The 18,229-nt window shown below is 39.2% G+C and overlaps 24 non-coding genes across 24 annotated transcripts; all 24 read left to right on the top strand.

Annotated features, from left to right (window-relative positions):
• Positions 1–156: 156 nt before the first annotated feature.
• On the top strand, positions 157–229 carry TRNAI-AAU (transfer RNA isoleucine (anticodon AAU)). The gene has a single exon. It is a non-coding gene; the product is annotated as a tRNA-Ile (tRNA).
• Positions 230–994: 765 nt separating this feature from the next.
• Positions 995–1,067, top strand: TRNAV-CAC (transfer RNA valine (anticodon CAC)). Its single transcript has one exon. It is a non-coding gene; the product is annotated as a tRNA-Val (tRNA).
• Positions 1,068–1,300: 233 nt separating this feature from the next.
• TRNAV-AAC (transfer RNA valine (anticodon AAC)) lies at positions 1,301–1,373 on the top strand. Its single transcript has one exon. It is a non-coding gene; the product is annotated as a tRNA-Val (tRNA).
• A 1,058-nt stretch (positions 1,374–2,431) lies between these two features.
• Positions 2,432–2,504, top strand: TRNAV-CAC (transfer RNA valine (anticodon CAC)). Its single transcript has one exon. It is a non-coding gene; the product is annotated as a tRNA-Val (tRNA).
• Positions 2,505–3,386: 882 nt separating this feature from the next.
• TRNAV-CAC (transfer RNA valine (anticodon CAC)) lies at positions 3,387–3,459 on the top strand. Its single transcript has one exon. It is a non-coding gene; the product is annotated as a tRNA-Val (tRNA).
• An 80-nt stretch (positions 3,460–3,539) lies between these two features.
• Positions 3,540–3,612, top strand: TRNAV-AAC (transfer RNA valine (anticodon AAC)). Its single transcript has one exon. It is a non-coding gene; the product is annotated as a tRNA-Val (tRNA).
• A 270-nt stretch (positions 3,613–3,882) lies between these two features.
• On the top strand, positions 3,883–3,955 carry TRNAV-CAC (transfer RNA valine (anticodon CAC)). Its single transcript has one exon. It is a non-coding gene; the product is annotated as a tRNA-Val (tRNA).
• A 233-nt stretch (positions 3,956–4,188) lies between these two features.
• On the top strand, positions 4,189–4,261 carry TRNAV-CAC (transfer RNA valine (anticodon CAC)). Its single transcript has one exon. It is a non-coding gene; the product is annotated as a tRNA-Val (tRNA).
• Positions 4,262–4,489: 228 nt separating this feature from the next.
• Positions 4,490–4,562, top strand: TRNAV-CAC (transfer RNA valine (anticodon CAC)). The gene has a single exon. It is a non-coding gene; the product is annotated as a tRNA-Val (tRNA).
• A 729-nt stretch (positions 4,563–5,291) lies between these two features.
• TRNAV-AAC (transfer RNA valine (anticodon AAC)) lies at positions 5,292–5,364 on the top strand. Its single transcript has one exon. It is a non-coding gene; the product is annotated as a tRNA-Val (tRNA).
• Positions 5,365–5,444: 80 nt separating this feature from the next.
• TRNAV-AAC (transfer RNA valine (anticodon AAC)) lies at positions 5,445–5,517 on the top strand. The gene has a single exon. It is a non-coding gene; the product is annotated as a tRNA-Val (tRNA).
• Positions 5,518–6,054: 537 nt separating this feature from the next.
• On the top strand, positions 6,055–6,127 carry TRNAV-CAC (transfer RNA valine (anticodon CAC)). The gene has a single exon. It is a non-coding gene; the product is annotated as a tRNA-Val (tRNA).
• A 233-nt stretch (positions 6,128–6,360) lies between these two features.
• TRNAV-AAC (transfer RNA valine (anticodon AAC)) lies at positions 6,361–6,433 on the top strand. The gene has a single exon. It is a non-coding gene; the product is annotated as a tRNA-Val (tRNA).
• Positions 6,434–6,856: 423 nt separating this feature from the next.
• Positions 6,857–6,929, top strand: TRNAV-AAC (transfer RNA valine (anticodon AAC)). The gene has a single exon. It is a non-coding gene; the product is annotated as a tRNA-Val (tRNA).
• A 381-nt stretch (positions 6,930–7,310) lies between these two features.
• On the top strand, positions 7,311–7,383 carry TRNAV-CAC (transfer RNA valine (anticodon CAC)). Its single transcript has one exon. It is a non-coding gene; the product is annotated as a tRNA-Val (tRNA).
• A 729-nt stretch (positions 7,384–8,112) lies between these two features.
• On the top strand, positions 8,113–8,185 carry TRNAV-AAC (transfer RNA valine (anticodon AAC)). Its single transcript has one exon. It is a non-coding gene; the product is annotated as a tRNA-Val (tRNA).
• Positions 8,186–8,604: 419 nt separating this feature from the next.
• Positions 8,605–8,677, top strand: TRNAV-AAC (transfer RNA valine (anticodon AAC)). The gene has a single exon. It is a non-coding gene; the product is annotated as a tRNA-Val (tRNA).
• Positions 8,678–9,401: 724 nt separating this feature from the next.
• Positions 9,402–9,474, top strand: TRNAV-AAC (transfer RNA valine (anticodon AAC)). The gene has a single exon. It is a non-coding gene; the product is annotated as a tRNA-Val (tRNA).
• A 2,175-nt stretch (positions 9,475–11,649) lies between these two features.
• Positions 11,650–11,722, top strand: TRNAV-AAC (transfer RNA valine (anticodon AAC)). Its single transcript has one exon. It is a non-coding gene; the product is annotated as a tRNA-Val (tRNA).
• A 419-nt stretch (positions 11,723–12,141) lies between these two features.
• Positions 12,142–12,214, top strand: TRNAV-AAC (transfer RNA valine (anticodon AAC)). The gene has a single exon. It is a non-coding gene; the product is annotated as a tRNA-Val (tRNA).
• A 724-nt stretch (positions 12,215–12,938) lies between these two features.
• On the top strand, positions 12,939–13,011 carry TRNAV-AAC (transfer RNA valine (anticodon AAC)). Its single transcript has one exon. It is a non-coding gene; the product is annotated as a tRNA-Val (tRNA).
• Positions 13,012–15,186: 2,175 nt separating this feature from the next.
• Positions 15,187–15,259, top strand: TRNAV-AAC (transfer RNA valine (anticodon AAC)). The gene has a single exon. It is a non-coding gene; the product is annotated as a tRNA-Val (tRNA).
• A 417-nt stretch (positions 15,260–15,676) lies between these two features.
• Positions 15,677–15,749, top strand: TRNAV-AAC (transfer RNA valine (anticodon AAC)). The gene has a single exon. It is a non-coding gene; the product is annotated as a tRNA-Val (tRNA).
• A 918-nt stretch (positions 15,750–16,667) lies between these two features.
• TRNAV-AAC (transfer RNA valine (anticodon AAC)) lies at positions 16,668–16,740 on the top strand. The gene has a single exon. It is a non-coding gene; the product is annotated as a tRNA-Val (tRNA).
• Positions 16,741–18,229: the final 1,489 nt, after the last annotated feature.

Below are 18,229 nucleotides of genomic sequence, written 5' to 3' on the forward strand. Positions count from 1 at the left end.
GCAGTTTCTGTAGTGTAGTGGTTATCACATTCGCCAAACAAGCAAAAGGTCCCCAGTTTGAAAGTGGGCAGAAACAAACTTTTACTTTATGTTTTTATGAGGATACTGTTACTATGGGTCTTCCAGGTTCAATACTTTTCCAACCCCACAGAGGCAGTTTCTGTAGTGTAGTGGTTATCACGTTCGCCTAATACGCGAAAGGTCCCCAGTTCGAAACTGGGCAGAAACTTTTTTTTATTTATGATTTTATGATTTTTCTGTTACTAGTAGCAGAAAAAATATTTTTGAAAGCCCATATGCAAATTGCACTTCCAAGTTTAATTCTTTTCCGTTCCCCAAGAGGCAGTTTTCGTAGTGTAGTGGTTATCACGTTCATCTCATATGCGAAAGGTCCTCAGTTTGAAAGTAGGCAGAAACATACTTTTACTTTATGATTTTATGAGTATTCTGTTACTATGGATCTTCCAGGTTCAATACTTTTCCAACCCCGCAGAGGCAGTTTCTGTAGTGTAGTGGTTATCACGTTCGCCTCACACGCGAAAGGTCCCCAGTTTGAAAGTGGGCAGAACCTATTTTTTTATTTATGATTTTAGGATTTTTCTGTTACTATTAGCAGAAAAAATATTTTTGAAAGCCCATATGCAAATTGCACTTCTGAGTTTAATTCTTTTCAGTTCTCCAAGAGGCAGTTTTTGTAGTGTAGTGGTTATCATATTCATCTCAAATGCGAAAGGTCCTCAGTTTGAAAGTATGCAGAAACATACTTTTACTTTATGATTTTATTAGTATTCTGTTACTATGGCTCTTCCAGTTTCAATACTTTTCCGTTGGCACAGACGCAGTTTCTGTAGTGTAGTGGTTATCACGTTCGCCTAACACGCAAAAAGTTCCCAGTTTGAAACTGGGCAGAAACATACTTTTACGTTATGATTTTAAGAGTATTCTGTTACTATGGGTCTTCCAGGTTCAATATTTTTCCGTCCCTGCAGAGGCAGTTTCTGTAGTGTAGTGGTTATCACGTTCGCCTCACACGCGAAAGGTCCCCAGTTCGAAACTGGGCAGAAACATACTTTTTCGTTATGATTTTAAGAGTATTCTGTTACTATGGCTCTTCCAGGTTCATTACTTTTCCGTACACACAGAGGCAGTTTCTGTAGTGTAGTGGTTATCACATTCGCCAAACAAGCAAAAGGTCCCCAGTTTGAAAGTGGGCAGAAACAAACTTTTACTTTATGTTTTTATGAGGATACTGTTACTATGGGTCTTCCAGGTTCAATACTTTTCCAACCCCACAGAGGCAGTTTCTGTAGTGTAGTGGTTATCACGTTCGCCTAACACGCGAAAGGTCCCCAGTTCGAAACTGGGCAGAAACATTTTTTTTATTTATGATTTTATGATTTTTCTGTTACTAGTAGCAGAAAAAATATTTTTGAAAGCCCATATGCAAATTGCACTTCCAAGTTTAATTCTTTTCCGTTCCCCAAGAGGCAGTTTTCGTAGTGTAGTGGTTATCACATTCATCTCATATGCGAAAGGTCCTCAGTTTGAAAGTAGGCAGAAACATACTTTTACTTTATGATTTTATGAGTATTCTATAACCATGGCTCTTCCAGGTTCAATACTTTGCCACTCCTCAAGAAGCTGTTTCTGTAGTGTAGTGGTTATCACGTTCGCCTCACACGCGAAAGGTCCCCTGTTTGAAACTGGGCAGAAATTTACTTTTACTTTATGATTTTAAGAGTATTCTGTTACTATGGCTCTTCCCGGTTCAATACTTTTCCAACCCCACAGAGGCAGTTTCTGTAGTGTAGTGGTTATCACTTTCGCCTTACACGTGAAAGGTCCCTATTTTGAAACTGGGCAGAATTTTTTTTTTATTTTGGATTTTTCTGTTACTATTAGCAGAAAAAATATTTTTGAAAGCCCATATGCAAATTGCACATCCAAGTTTAATTCTTTTCCTTTCCCCAAGAGGCAGTTTTTGTAGTGTAGTGGTTATCACAATCATCTCATATGCGAAAGGTCCTCTGTTTGATAGTGGGCAGAAACATACTTTTACTTTATGATTTTATGAGGATTCTTTTACTATGGGTCTTCCAGGTTCAATACTTTTCCGTACCCACTGAGGCAGTTTCTGTAGTGTAGTGGTTATCACGTTCGCCTCATACGCGAAAGGTCCCCAGTTCGAAATTGGGCAGAAAAATACTTTTACGTTATGATTTTAAGAGTATTCTGTTACTATGGCTCTTCCAGGTTCAATACTTTTCTATCCTCGCAGAAGCAGTTTCTGTAGTGTAGTGGTTATCACGTTCACCTCACACGTGAAAGGTCCCCTGTTCGAAACTAGGCAGAAAAATACTTTTACGTTATGATTTTAATTCTGTTACTATGGCTCTTCCAGGTGCAATACTTTTCCGTTTTTGCAGAGGCAGTTTCTGTAGTGTAGTGGTTATCACGTTCGCCTCACACGCGAAAGGTCCCCATTTCGAAACTGGGCAGAAACATACTTTTACATTATGATTTTAAGAGTATTCTGTTACTATGGCTCTTCCAGGTTCAATACTTTTCCGTCCCCACAGAGGCAGTTTCTGTAGTGTAGTGGTTATCACATTCGCCTAACACGCGAAAGGTCCCCAGTTTGAAAGTGGGCAAAAACATACTTTTACTTTATGATTTTATGAGGATTCTTTTACTATGGGTCTTCCATGTTCAATACTTTTCTGTCCCCGCAGAGGCAGTTTCTGTAGTGTAGTGGTTATCACATTCGCCTCACACGCGAAAGGTCCCCAGTTTGAAAGTGGGCAAAAACATAGTTTTACTTTATGATTTTATGAGGATTCTTTTACTATGGGTCTTCCAGGTTCAATACTTTTCTGTCCCTGCAGAGGCAGTTTCTGTAGTGTAGTGGTTATCACGTTTGCCTCACACGCGAAAGGTCCCCAGTTTGAAACTGGGCAGAACCTTTATTTTTATTTATGATTTTAGGATTTTTCTGTTACTATTAGCAGAAAAAATATTTTTGAAAGCCCATATGCAAATTGCACTTCCGAGTTTAATTCTTTTCAGTTCTCCAAGAGGCAGTTTTTGTAGTGTAGTGGTTATCATATTCATCTCATATGCGAAAGGTCCTCAGTTTGAAAGTAGGCAGAAACATACTTTTACTTTATGATTTTATTAGTATTCTGTTACTATGGCTCTTCCAGTTTGAATACTTTTCCGTTGGCACAGACGCAGTTTCTGTAGTGAAGTGGTTATCACATTCGCCTCACACGCGAAAGGTCCCCAGTTTGAAAGTGGGCAGAAACATACTTTTACGTTATGACTTTAAGAGTATTCTGTTACTATGGGTCTTCCAGGTTCAATATTTTTTTTTCGCTGCAGAGGCAGTTTCTGTAGTGTAGTGGTTATCACGTTCGCCTCACACGCGAAAGGTCCCCAGTTCGAAACTGGGCAGAAAAATACTTTTACGTTATGATTTTAAGAGTATTCTGTTACTATGGCTCTTCCAGGTTCAATACTTTTCCATCCTCGCAGAAGCAGTTTCTGTAGTGTAGTGGTTATCACGTTCGCCTAACATGCGAAAGGTCCCTATTTTGAAACTGGGCAGAAACATTTTTTTTATTTATGATTTTAGGATTTTTCTGTTACTAGTAGCAGAAAAAATATTTTTGAAAGCACATATGCAAATTGCACTTCCAAGTTTAATTCTTTTCCGTTCCCCAAGAGGCTGTTTCTGTAGTGTAGTGGTTATCACAATCATCTCATATGTGAAAGGTCCTCTGTTTGATAGTGGGCAGAAACATACTTTTACTTTATGATTTTATGAGGATTCTGTTACTATGGGTCTTCCAGGTTCAATACTTTTCAGCTCCCGCAGAGGCAGTTTCTGTAGTGTAGTGGTTATCACGTTCGCCTCACACGCGAAAGGTCCCCAGTTCGAAACTGGGCAGAAACATACTTTCACGTTATGATTTTAAGAGTATTCTGTTACTATGGCTCTTCCAGGTTCAATACTTTTCCGTACTCACAGAGGCAGTTTCTGTAGTGTAGTGGTTATCACATTCGCCTCCCACGCGAAAGGTCCCCAGTTTGAAAGTGGGCAGAAACATACTTTTACGTTATGATTTTAAGAGTATTCTGTTACTATGGGTCTTCCAGGTTCAATATTTTTCCATCCCTGCTGAGGCAGTTTCTGTAGTGTAGTGGTTATCACGTTCGCCTCACACGCGAAAGGTCCCCAGTTCGAAACTGGGCAGAAAAATACTTTTACGTTATGATTTTAAGAGTATTCTGTGACTATGGCTCTTCCAGGTTCAATACTTTTCTGTCCTCGCAGAAGCAGTGTCTGTAGTGTAGTGGTTATCACGTTCACCTCACACGCGAAAGGTACCCTGTTTGAAACTAGGCAGAAACATACTTTTACGTTATGATTTTAATTCTGTTACTATGGCTCTTCCAGGTGCAATACTTTTCCGTTTTTGCAGAGGCAGTTTCTGTAGTGTAGTGGTTATCACGTTCGCCTCACACGCGAAAGGTCCCCATTTCGAAACTGGGCAGAAACATACTTTTACATTATGATTTTAAGAGTATTCTGTTACTATGGCTCTTCCAGGTTCAATACTTTTCCGTCCCCACAGAGGCAGTTTCTGTAGTGTAGTGGTTATCACATTCGCCTAACACGCGAAAGGTACCCAGTTTGAAAGTGGGCAAAAACATACTTTTACTTTATGATTTTATGAGGATTCTTTTACTATGGGTCTTCCAGGTTCAATACTTTTCTGTCCCCGCAGAGGCAGTTTCTGTAGTGTAGTGGTTATCACGTTCGCCTCACACGCGAAAAGTCCCCAATTTGAAAGTGGGCAAAAACATACTTTTACTTTATGATTTTATGAGGATTCTTTTACTATGGGTCTTCCAGGTTCAATACTTTTCTGTCCCTGCAGAGGCAGTTTCTGTAGTGTAGTGGTTATCATGGTCGCCTCACACGCGAAAGGTCCCCAGTTTGAAAGTGGGCAGAACCTTTTTTTTTATTTATGATTTTAGGATTTTTCTGTTACTAATAGCAGAAAAAATATTTTTGAAAGCCCATATGCAAATTGCACTTCCAGGTTTAAATCTTTTCCATTCCCCAAGAGGCAGTTTCTGTAGTGTAGTGGTTATCATATTCATCTCATATGCAAAAGGTCCTCAGTTTGAAAGTAGGCAGAAACATACTTTTACTTTATGATTTTATTAGTATTCTGTTACTATGGCTCTTCCAGTTTCAATACTTTTCCGTTGGTACAGACGCAGTTTCTGTAGTGTAGTGGTTATCACGTTCGCCTAACACGCAAAAAGTTCCCAGTTCGAAACTGGGCAGAAACATACTTTTTCGTTATGATTTTAAGAGTATTCTGTTTCTATGGCTCTTCCAGGTTCATTACTTTTCCATACCCACAGAGGCAGTTTCTGTAGTGTAGTGGTTATCACATTCGCCAAACAAGCAAAAGGTCCCCAGTTCGAAACTGGGCAGAAACATACTTTCACGTTATGATTTTAAGAGTATTCTGTTACTATGGCTCTTCCAGGTACAATACTTTTCTGTACCCACAGAGGCAGTTTCTGTAGTGTAGTGGTTATCACATTCGCCTCACACAGGTGAAAGGTCCCCAGTTTGAAAGTGGGCAGAAACATACTTTTACTTTCAATACTTTTCCGTCCCCACAGAGGCAGTTTCTGTAGTGTAGTGGTTATCAAGTTCGCCTCACACGCGAAAAGTCCCCAGTTCGAAACTGGGTAGAAACTTTTTTTTTATTTATGATTTTAGGATTTTTCTGTTACTATTAGCAGAAAAAATATTTTTGAAAGCCCATATGCAAATTGCACATCCAAGTTTAATTCTTTTCCTTTCCCCAAGAGGCAGTTTTTGTAGTGTAGTGGTTATCACAATCATCTCATATGCGAAAGGTCCTCTGTTTGATAGTGGGCAGAAACATACTTTTACTTTATGATTTTATGAGGATTCTGTTACTATGGGTCTTCCAGGTTCAATACTTTTCAGTTCCCGCAGAGGCAGTTTCTGTAGTGCAGTGGTTATCACGTTCGCCTCACACGCGAAAGGTCCCCAGTTCGAAACTGGGCAGAAACATACTTTCACGTTATGATTTTAAGAGTATTCTGTTACTATGGCTCTTCCAGGTTCAATACTTTTCCGTACCCACAGAGGCAGTTTCTGTAGTGTAGTGGTTATCACATTAGCCTCACACTCGAAAGGTCCCCAGTTTGAAAGTGGGCAGAAACATACTTTTACTTTATGATTTTATGAGGATACTGTTCCTATGAATCTTCCAGGTTCAATACTTTTCCAACCCCTCGGAGGCAGTTTCTGTAGTGTAGTGGTTATCACGTTTGCCAAACACGCGAAAGGTCCCCAGTTCGAAACTGGGCAGAAACATTTTTTTTATTTAGGATTTTAGGATTTTTCTGTTACTAGTAGCAGAAAAAATATTTTTGAAAGCCCATAAGCAAATTGCACTTCCAAGTTTAATTCTTTTCCATTCCCCAAGAGGCAGTTTTCGTAGTGTAGTGGTTATCACGTTCATCTCATATGCGAAAGGTCCTCAGTTTGAAAGTAGGCAGAAACATACTTTTACATTATGATTTTATGAGCATTCTATAACCATGGCTCTTCCAGGTTCAATACTTTGCCACTCCACAAGAGGCAGTTTCTGTAGTGTAGTGGTTATCACGTTCGCCTCACACGCGAACGGTCCCCTGTTTGAAACTGGGCAGAAATTTACTTTTACTTTATGATTTTAAGAGTATTCTGTTACTATGGCTCTTCCCGGTTCAATACTTTTCCAACCCCACAGAGGCAGTTTCTGTAGTGTAGTGGTTATCACATTCGCCTAACACGCGAAAGGTCCCCAGTTTGAAAGTGGGCAGAAACATACTTTTACGTTATGATTTTAAGAGTATTCTGTTACTATGGGTCTTCCAGGTTCAATATTTTTCAGTCCCTGCAGGGGCAGGTTCTGTAGTGTAGTGGTTATCACGTTCGCCTCACACGCGAAACGTCCCCAGTTCGAAACTGGGCAGAAAAATACTTTTACGTTATGATTTTAAGAGTATTCTGTTACTATGGCTCTTCCAGGTTCAATACTTTTCCGTCCTCGCAGAAGCAGTTTCTGTAGTGTAGTGGTTATCACGTTCACCTCACACGCGAAAGGTCCCCTGTTCGAAACTAGGCAGAAACTTACTTTTACGTTCTGATTTTAATTCGGTTACTATGGCTCTTCCAGGTGCAATACTTTTCCGTTTTTGCAGAGGCAGTTTCTGTAGTGTAGTGGTTATCACGTTCGCCTCACACGCGAAAGGTCCCCATTTCGAAACTGGGCAGAAACATACTTTTACATTATGATTTTAAGAGTATTCTGTTACTATGGCTCTTCCAGGTTCAATACTTTTCCGTCCCCACAGAGGCAGTTTCTGTAGTGTAGTGGTTATCACATTCGCCTAACACGCGAAAGGTCCCCAGTTTGAAAGTGGGCAAAAACATACTTTTACTTTATGATTTTATGAGGATTCTTTTACTATGGATCTTCCAGGTTCAATACTTTTCTATCCCCGCAGAGGCAGTTTCTGTAGTGTAGTGGTTATCACGTTCGCCTCACACGCGAAAGGTCCCCAGTTTGAAACTGGGCAGAACCTTTTTTTTTATTTATGATTTTAGGATTTTTCTGTTACTATTAGCAGAAAAAAATTTTTTGAAAGCCCTTATTCAAATTGCACTTCCGAGTTTAATTCTTTTCAGTTCTCCAAGAGGCTGTTTCTGTAGTGTAGTGGTTATCACATTCGCCTCATATGCGAAAGGTCCTCTGTTTGATAGTGGGCAGAAACATACTTTTACTTTATGATTTTATGAGGATTCTGTTACTATGGGTCTTCCAGGTTCAATACTTGTCCAACCCCGCAGAGGCAGTTTCTGTAGTGTAGTGGTTATCACGTTCGCCTAACACACAAAAGGTCCCTAGTTTGAAAGTGGGCAAAAACATACTTTTACTTTATGATTTTATGAGGATTTTGTTACTATGGGTCTTCCAGGTTCAATACTTTTCCATCTCCAAAGTTGCAGTTTCTGTAGTGTAGTGGTTATCACATTCACCTAACAGGCGAAAGGTCCCCAGTTCGAATCTGGGCAGAAACATTTTTTTTTATTTAGGATTTTAGGATTTTTCTGTTAATATTAGCAGAAAAAATAATTTTGAAAGCCCATATGCAAATTGCACTTCCAAGTTTAATTTTTTTCCATTCCCCAAGTGGCAGTTTTTGTATTGGTTATCACGTTCGCCTCACATGCGAAAGGTCCCCAGTTTGAAAGTGGGCAGAAACATACTTTTACTTTATGATTTTATGAGGATACTGTTACTATGGGTCTTCCAAGTTCAATACTTTTCCAACCCCGCAGATGCAGTTTCTGTAGTGTAGTGGTTATCACGTTCGCCTAACACACAAAAGGTCCCCAGTTTGAAAGTGGGCAAAAACATACTTTTACTTTATGATTTTATGAGGATTCTGTTACTATGGGTCTTCCAGGTTCAATACTTTTCCATTTCCAAAGATGCAGTTTCTGTAGTGTAGTGGTTATCACATTCGCTTAACACGCGAAAGGTTCCTAGTTCGAAACTGGGCAGAAACATTTTTTTTATTTAGGATTTTAGGATTTTTCTGTTACTATTAGCAGAAAAAATATTTTTGAAAGCCCATATGCAAATTGCACTTCCAAGTTTAATTCTTTTCCGTTCCCCAAGTGGCAGTTTTTGTATTGGTTATCACGTTCGCCTCACATGCGAAAGGACCCCAGTTTGAAAGTGGGCAGAAACATACTTTTACTTTATGATTTTATGAGGATACTGTTACTATGGGTCTTCCAGTTTCAATACTTTTCCAACCTCGCAGAGGCAGTTTCTGTAGAGTAGTGGTTATCACGTTCGCCTAACACCCAAAAGGTCCCCAGTTTGAAAGTGGGAAAAAACATACTTTTACTTTATGATTTTATGAGGATTCTGTTACTATGGGTCTTCCAGGTTCAATACTTTTCCATCTCCAAAGATGCAGTTTCTGTAGTGTAGTGGTTATCACATTCGCCTAACACACAAAACGTCCCCAGTTTGAAAGTGGTCAAAAACATACTTTTACTTTATGATTTTATGAGTATTCTGTTACTATGGCTCTTCCAGGTTCAATACTTTTCCAACCCCGCAGAGGCAGTTTCTCTAGTGTAGTGGTTATCACGTTCGCCTAACACACAAAAGGTCCCTAGTTTGAAAGTGGGCAAAAACATACTTTTACTTTATGATTTTATGAGGATTTTGTTACTATGGGTCTTCCAGGTTCAATACTTTTCCATCTCCAAAGTTGCAGTTTCTGTAGTGTAGTGGTTATCACATTCACCTAACAGGCGAAAGGTCCCCAGTTCGAATCTGGGCAGAAACATTTTTTTTTATTTAGGATTTTAGGATTTTTCTGTTACTATTAGCAGAAAAAATATTTTTGAAAGCCCATATGCAAATTGCACTTCCAAGTTTAATTCTTTTCCGTTCCCCAAGTGGCAGTTTTTGTATTGGTTATCACGTTCGCCTCACATGCGAAAGGTCCCCAGTTTGAAAGTGGGCAGAAACATACTTTTACTTTATGATTTTATGAGGATACTGTTACTATGGGTCTTCCAAGTTCAATTCTTTTCCAACCCCGCAGAGGCAGTTTCTGTAGTGTAGTGGTTATCACGTTCGCCTCACACGCGAAAGGTCCCCATTCGAAACTGTGCAGAAACATACTTTCACGTTACGATTTTAAGAGTATTCTGTTACTATGGCTCTTCCAGGTTCAATACTTTTCCGTACCCACAGAGGCAGTTTCTGTAGTGTAGTGGTTATAACATTCGCCTCACACGTGAAAGGTCCCCAGTTTGAAAGTGGGCAGAAACATACTTTAACTTTATGATTTTATGAGGATACTGTTAATAAGGGTCTTCCAGGTTCAATACTTTTCCAACACCGCAGAGGCAGTTTCTGTAGTGTAGTGGTTATCACGTTCGCATAACACGCGGAAGGTCCCCAGTTTGAAACTGGGCAGAAACATTTTTTTTTAATTATGATTTTAGGATTTTTCTGTTACTAGTAGCAGAAAAAATATTTTTGAAAGTCCATATGCAAATTGCACTTCCAAGTTTAATTCTTTTCCGTTCCCCAAGAGGCAGTTTTTGTAGTGTAGTGGTTATCACATTCATCTCATATGCGAAAGGTCCTTAGTTTGAAAGTAGGCAGAAACATACTTTTACTTTATGATTTTATGAGTATTCTGTTACAATGGGTCTTCCAGGTTCAATACTTTTCCGTCCCCACACAGGCAGTTTCTGTAGAGTAGTGGTTATCACGTTCGCCTCACATGTGAATGGTCCCCAGTTCGAAACTGAGCTGAAACATACTTACATGTTATGATTTAAGAGTATTCTGTTACTATGGCTCTTCCAGGTTCAATACTTTTCCATACCCACAGAGGCAGTTTCTGTAGTGTTGTGGTTATCACGTTCGCCTAACACACTAAAGGTCCCCAGTTTGAAAGTGGGCAAAAACATACTTTTACTTTATGATTTTATGAGGATTCTGTTACTATGGATCTTCCAGGTTCAAAACTTTTCCGTCTCCAAAGATGCAGTTTCTGTAGTGTAGTGGTTATCACATTCGCCTCACACGCGAAAGGTCCCCAGTTTGAAAGTGGGCAGAAACATACTTTTACTTTATGATTTTATGAGGATAATGTTACTATGGGTCTTCCAGGTTCAATACTTTTCCAACCCCGCAGAGGCAGTTTCTGTAGTGTTGTGGTTATCACGTTCGCCTAACTCGTGAAAGGTCCCTAGTTCGAAACTGGGCAGAAACATATTTTTTATTTTTAATTTTAGGATTTTTCTGTTACTTATAGCAGAAAAAATATTTTTGAAAGCCCATATGCAAATTGCACTTCCAAGTTTAATTCTTTTCCGTTCCCCAAGAGGCAGTTCCTGTAGTGTAGTGGTTATCACATTCATCTCATATGCGAAAAGTCCTCAGTTTGAAAGTAGGCAGAAACATACTTTTACTTTATGATTTTATGAGTATTCTGTTACTATGGTTCTTCCAGGTTCAATACTTTTCCGTACCCACAGAGGCTGTTTCTGTAGTGTAGTGGTTATCACATTCGCCTCACACGCGAAAAGTCCCCAGTTTGAAAGTGGGCAGAAACATACTTTTACTTTATGATTTTATGAGGATACTGTTACTATGGGTCTTCCAGGTTCAATACTTTTCCATACCCACAGAGGCTGTTTCTGTAGTGTAGTGGTTATCACATTCGCCTCACACGCAAAAGGTCCCCAGTTTGAAACTGGGCAGAAACATACTTTTACTTTATGATTTTATGAGTATTCTGTTACTATGGGTCTTCCAGGTTCAATACTTGTCCAACCCCGCAGAGGCTGTTTCTGTAGTGTAGTGGTTATCACGTTCGCCTAACACACAAAAGGTCCCTAGTTTGAAAGTGGGCAAAAACATACTTTTACTTTATGATTTTATGAGGATTTTGTTACTATGGGTCTTCCAGGTTCAATACTTTTCCATCTCCAAAGTTGCAGTTTCTGTAGTGTAGTGGTTATCACATTCACCTAACAGGCGAAAGGTCCCCAGTTCGAATCTGGGCAGAAACATTTTTTTTTATTTAGGATTTTAGGATTTTTCTGTTACTATTAGCAGAAAAAATAATTTTGAAAGCCCATATGCAAATTGCACTTCCAAGTTTAATTTTTTCCCATTCCCCAAGTGGCAGTTTTTGTATTGGTTATCACGTTCGCCTCACATGCGAAAGGTCCCCAGTTTGAAAGTGGGCAGAAACATACTTTTACTTTATGATTTTATGAGGATACTGTTACTATGGGTCTTCCAAGTTCAATACTTTTCCAACCCCGCAGATGCAGTTTCTGTAGTGTAGTGGTTATCACGTTCGCCTAACACACAAAAGGTCCCCAGTTTGAAAGTGGGCAAAAACATACTTTTACTTTATGATTTTATGAGGATTCTGTTACTATGGGTCTTCCAGGTTCAATACTTTTCCGTTTCCAAAGATGCAGTTTCTGTAGTGTAGTGGTTATCACATTCGCTTAACACGCGAAAGGTTCCTAGTTCGAAACTGGGCAGAAACATTTTTTTTATTTAGGATTTTAGGATTTTTCTGTTACTATTAGCAGAAAAAATATTTTTGAAAGCCCATATGCAAATTGCACTTCCAAGTTTAATTCTTTTCCGTTCCCCAAGTGGCAGTTTTTGTATTGGTTATCACGTTCGCCTCACATGCGAAAGGACCCCAGTTTGAAAGTGGGCAGAAACATACTTTTACTTTATGATTTTATGAGGATACTGTTACTATGGGTCTTCCAGGTTCAATACTTTTCCAACCTCGCAGAGGCAGTTTCTGTAGAGTAGTGGTTATCACGTTCGCCTAACACCCAAAAGGTCCCCAGTTTGAAAGTGGGAAAAAACATACTTTTACTTTATGATTTTATGAGGATTCTGTTACTATGGGTCTTCCAGGTTCAATACTTTTCCATCTCCAAAGATGCAGTTTCTGTAGTGTAGTGGTTATCACATTCGCCTAACACACAAAAGGTCCCCAGTTTGAAAGTGGTCAAAAACATACTTTTACTTTATGATTTTATGAGTATTCTGTTACTATGGCTCTTCCAGGTTCAATACTTTTCCAACCCCGCAGAGGCAGTTTCTCTAGTGTAGTGGTTATCACGTTCGCCTAACACACAAAAGGTCCCTAGTTTGAAAGTGGGCAAAAACATACTTTTACTTTATGATTTTATGAGGATTTTGTTACTATGGGTCTTCCAGGTTCAATACTTTTCCATCTCCAAAGTTGCAGTTTCTGTAGTGTAGTGGTTATCACATTCACCTAACAGGCGAAAGGTCCCCAGTTCGAATCTGGGCAGAAACATTTTTTTTTATTTAGGATTTTAGGATTTTTCTGTTACTATTAGCAGAAAAAATATTTTTGAAAGCCCATATGCAAATTGCACTTCCAAGTTTAATTCTTTTCCGTTCCCCAAGTGGCAGTTTTTGTATTGGTTATCACGTTCGCCTCACATGCGAAAGGTCCCCAGTTTGAAAGTGGGCAGAAACATACTTTTACTTTATGATTTTATGAGGATACTGTTACTATGGGTCTTCCAAGTTCAATTCTTTTCCAACCCCGCAGAGGCAGTTTCTGTAGTGTAGTGGTTATCACGTTCGCCTCACACGCGAAAGGTCCCCATTCGAAACTGTGCAGAAACATACTTTCACGTTATGATTTTAAGAGTATTCTGTTACTATGGCTCTTCCAGGTTCAATACTTTTCCGTACCCACAGAGGCAGTTTCTGTAGTGTAGTGGTTATAACATTCGCCTCACACGTGAAAGGTCCCCAGTTTGAAAGTGGGCAGAAACATACTTTAACTTTATGATTTTATGAGGATACTGTTAATAAGGGTCTTCCAGGTTCAATACTTTTCCAACACCGCAGAGGCAGTTTCTGTAGTGTAGTGGTTATCACGTTCGCATAACACGCGGAAGGTCCCCAGTTTGAAACTGGGCAGAAACATTTTTTTTTAATTATGATTTTAGGATTTTTCTGTTACTAGTAGCAGAAAAAATATTTTTGAAAGTCCATATGCAAATTGCACTTCCAAGTTTAATTCTTTTCCGTTCCCCAAGAGGCAGTTTTTGTAGTGTAGTGGTTATCACATTCATCTCATATGCGAAAGGTCCTTAGTTTGAAAGTAGGCAGAAACATACTTTTACTTTATGATTTTATGAGTATTCTGTTACAATGGGTCTTCCAGGTTCAATACTTTTCCGTCCCCACACAGGCAGTTTCTGTAGAGTAGTGGTTATCACGTTCGCCTCACATGTGAATGGTCCCCAGTTCGAAACTGAGCTGAAACATACTTACATGTTATGATTTAAGAGTATTCTGTTACTATGGCTCTTCCAGGTTCAATACTTTTCCATACCCACAGAGGCAGTTTCTGTAGTGTTGTGGTTATCACGTTCGCCTAACACACTAAAGGTCCCCAGTTTGAAAGTGGGCAAAAACATACTTTTACTTTATGATTTTATGAGGATTCTGTTACTATGGATCTTCCAGGTTCAAAACTTTTCCGTCTCCAAAGATGCAGTTTCTGTAGTGTAGTGGTTATCACATTCGCCTCACACGCGAAAGGTCCCCAGTTTGAAAGTGGGCAGAAACATACTTTTACTTTATGATTTTATGAGGATAATGTTACTATGGGTCTTCCAGGTTCAATACTTTTCCAACCCCGCAGAGGCAGTTTCTGTAGTGTTGTGGTTATCACGTTCGCCTAACTCGTGAAAGGTCCCTAGTTCGAAACTGGGCAGAAACATATTTTTTATTTTTAATTTTAGGATTTTTCTGTTACTTATAGCAGAAAAAATATTTTTGAAAGCCCATATGCAAATTGCACTTCCAAGTTTAATTCTTTTCCGTTCCCCAAGAGGCAGTTTCTGTAGTGTAGTGGTTATCACATTCATCTCATATGCGAAAAGTCCTCAGTTTGAAAGTAGGCAGAAACATACTTTTACTTTATGATTTTATGAGTATTCTGTTACTATGGTTCTTCCAGGTTCAATACTTTTCCGTACCCACAGAGGCTGTTTCTGTAGTGTAGTGGTTATCACATTCGCCTCACACGCGAAAAGTCCCCAGTTTGAAAGTGGGCAGAAACATACTTTTACTTTATGATTTTATGAGGATACTGTTACTATGGGTCTTACAGGTTCAATACTTTTCCAATCCAGCAGAGGCAGTTTCTGTAGTGTAGTGGTTATCACGTTCGCCTAACACACAAAAGGTCCCCAATTTGAAAGTGGGCAAAAACATACTTTTACTTTATGATTTTACGAGGATTCTGTTACTATGGCTCTTCCAGGTTCAATACTTTTCCGTACCCACAGAGGCTGTTTCTGTAGTGTAGTGGTTATCACATTCGCCTCACACGCGAAAAGTCCCCAGTTTGAAAGTGGGCAGAAACATACTTTTACTTTATGATTTTCTGAGGATACTGTTACTATGGGTCTTCCAAGTTCAATACTTTTCCAAACCCGCAGAGGCAGTTTCTGTAGTGTAGTGGTTATCACGTTCGCCTAACACGCGAAAGGTCCCCAGTTCGAAACTGGGCAGAAACATTTTTTTATTTAGGATTTTAGGATTTTTCTGTTACTAGTAGCAGAAAAAATATTTTTGAAAGCCCATATGCAAATTGAACATCCAAGTTTAATTCTTTTCCGTTCCCCAAGTGGCAGTTTTTGTATTGGTTATCACGTTCGCCTCACATGCAAAAGGTCCCCAGTTCGAAACTGGGCAGAAACATACTTTCACGTTATGATTTTAAGAGTATTCTGTTACTATGGCTCTTCCAGGTTCAATACTTTTCCGTACCCACAGAGGCAGTTTCTGTAGTGTAGTGGTTATCACATTCGCCTCACACGCGAAAGGTCCCCAGTTTGAAAGTGGGCAGAAACATACTTTTACTTTATGATTTTATGAGGATACTGTTACTATGGGTCTTCCAAGTTCAATACTTTTCCAACCCCGCAGAGGCAGTTTCTGTAGTGTAGTGGTTATCACGTTCGCCTAACACGCGAAAGGTCCCCAGTTCGAAACTGGGCAGAAACATTTTTTTATTTAGGATTTTAGGATTTTTCTGTTACTAGTAGCAGAAAAAATATTTTTGAAAGCCCATATGCAAATTGAACATCCAAGTTTAATTCTTTTCGTTTCCCCAAGAGGCAGTTTTTGTAGTGTAGTGGTTATCACAATCATCTCATATGCGAAAGGTCCTCAGTTTGAAAGTGGGCAAAAACATACTTTTACTTTATGATTTTATGAGTATTCTTTTACTATGGGTCTTCCAGGTTCAATACTTTTCTGTCACCGCAGAGGCAGTTTCTGTAGTGTAGTGGTTATCACGTTCGCCTTACACGCGAAAGGTCCTCAGTTTGAAACTGGGCAGAACCCTTTTTTTTATTTATGATTTTAGGATTTTTCTGTTACTATTAGCAGAAAAAATATTTTTGAAAGCCCATATGCAAATTGCACTTCCGAGTTTAATTCTTTTCAGTTCTCCAAGAGGCAGTTTTTGTAGTGTAGTGGTTATCATATTCATCACATATGCGAAAGGTCCTCAGTTTGAAAGTAGGCAGAAACATACTTTTACTTTATGATTTTATTAGTATTCTGTTACTATGGCTCTTCCAGTTTCAATACTTTTCCGTTGGCACAGACGCAGTTTCTGTAGTGTAGTGGTTATCACGTTCGCCTAACACGCAAAAAGTTCCCAGATTGAAACAGGGCAGAAACATACTTTTACATTATGATTTTAAGAGTATTCTGTTACTATGGGTCTTCCAGGTTCAATATTTTTCCGTCCCAGCAGAGGCAGTTTCTGTAGTGTAGTGGTTATCACGTTCGCCTCACACGCGAAAAGTCCCCAGTTTGAAAGTGGGCAGAAACATACTTTGACTTTATGTTTTTATGAGGATACTGTTACTATGGGTCTTCCAGGTTCAATACTTTTCCAACCCCGCAGAGGCAGTTTCTGTAGTGTAGTGGTTATCACGTTCGCCTAACACGCGAAAGGTCCCCAGTTCGAAACTGGGCAGAAACATTTTTTTTATTTATGATTTTAGGATTTTTCTGTTACTAGTAGCAGAAAAAATATTTTTGAAAGCCCATATGCAAATTGCACTTCCAAGTTTAATTCTTTTCCGTTCCCCAAGAGGCAGTTTCTGTAGTGTAGTGGTTATCACGTTCATCTCATATGCGAAAGATCCTCAGTTTGAAAGTGGGCAGAAACATACTTTTACATTATGATTTTAACAGTATTCTATAACCATGGCTCTTCCAGGTTCAATACTTTGCCACTCCACAAGAGGCTGTTTCTGTAGTGTAGTGGTTATCACGTTCGCCTCACACGCGAAAGGTCCCCTGTTTGAAACTGGGCAGAAATTTACTTTTACTTTATGATTTTAAGAGTATTCTGTTACTATGGCTCTTCCCGGTTCAATACTTTTCCAACCCCACAGAGGCAGTTTCTGTAGTGTAGTGGTTATCACTTTCGCCTTACACGTGAAAGGACCCTAGTTTGAAACTTGGCAGAATTTTTTTTTATTTTGGATTTTTCTGTTACTATTAGCAGAAAAAATATTTTTGAAAGCCCATATGCAAATTGCACATCCAAGTTTAATTCTTTTCCTTTCCCCAAGAGGCAGTTTTTGTAGTGTAGTGGTTATCACAATCATCTCATATGCGAAAGGTCCTCAGTTTGAAAGTGGGCAGAAACATACTTTTACTTTATGATTTTATGAGGATTCTGTTACTATGGGTCTTCCAGGTTCAATACTTTTCAGTTCCCGCAGAGGTAGATTCTGTAGTGTAGTGCTTATCACGTTCGCCTCACACGCGAAAGGTCCCCAGTTCGAAACAGGGCAGAAACATACTCTCACGTTATGATTTTAAGAGTATTCTGTTACTATGGCTCTTCCAGGTTCAATACTTTTCCGTACCAACAGAGGCAGTTTCTGTAGTGTAGTGGTTATCACATTCGCCCCACACGCGAAAGGTCCCCAGTTTGAAAGTGGGCAGAAACATACTTTTACTTTCAATACTTTTCCATCCCCGCAGAGACAGTTTCTGTAGTGTAGTGGTTATCACGTTCGCCTAACACGCGAAGGGTCACCAGTTTGTAGTGGTTATCACATTCGCCTAACACGCAAAAAGTTCCCAGTTTGAAACTGGGCAGAAACATACTTTTACGTTATGATTTTAAGAGTATTCTGTTACTATGGCTCTTCCAGGTTCAATACTTTTCCGTCCCCACAGAGGCAGTTTCTGTAGTGTAGTGGTTATCACATTCGCCTAACACGCGAAAGGTCCCCAGTTTAAAAGTGGGCAGAAATTTTTTTTTATTTTGGATTTTTCTGTTACTATTAGCAGAAAAAATATTTTTGAAAGCCCATATGCAAATTGCACATCCAAGTTTAATTCTTTTCCTTTCCCCAAGAGGCAGTTTTTGTGGTGTAGTGGTTATCGAAATCATCTCATATGCAAAAGGTCCTCAGTTTGAAAGTGGGCAGAAACATACTTTTACTTTATGA

This window comes from Taudactylus pleione, unplaced genomic scaffold, assembly GCF_031769625.1.
Source record: "Taudactylus pleione unplaced genomic scaffold, aTauple2 ptg000050l, whole genome shotgun sequence".
NCBI lineage: Eukaryota > Metazoa > Chordata > Amphibia > Anura > Myobatrachidae > Taudactylus > Taudactylus pleione.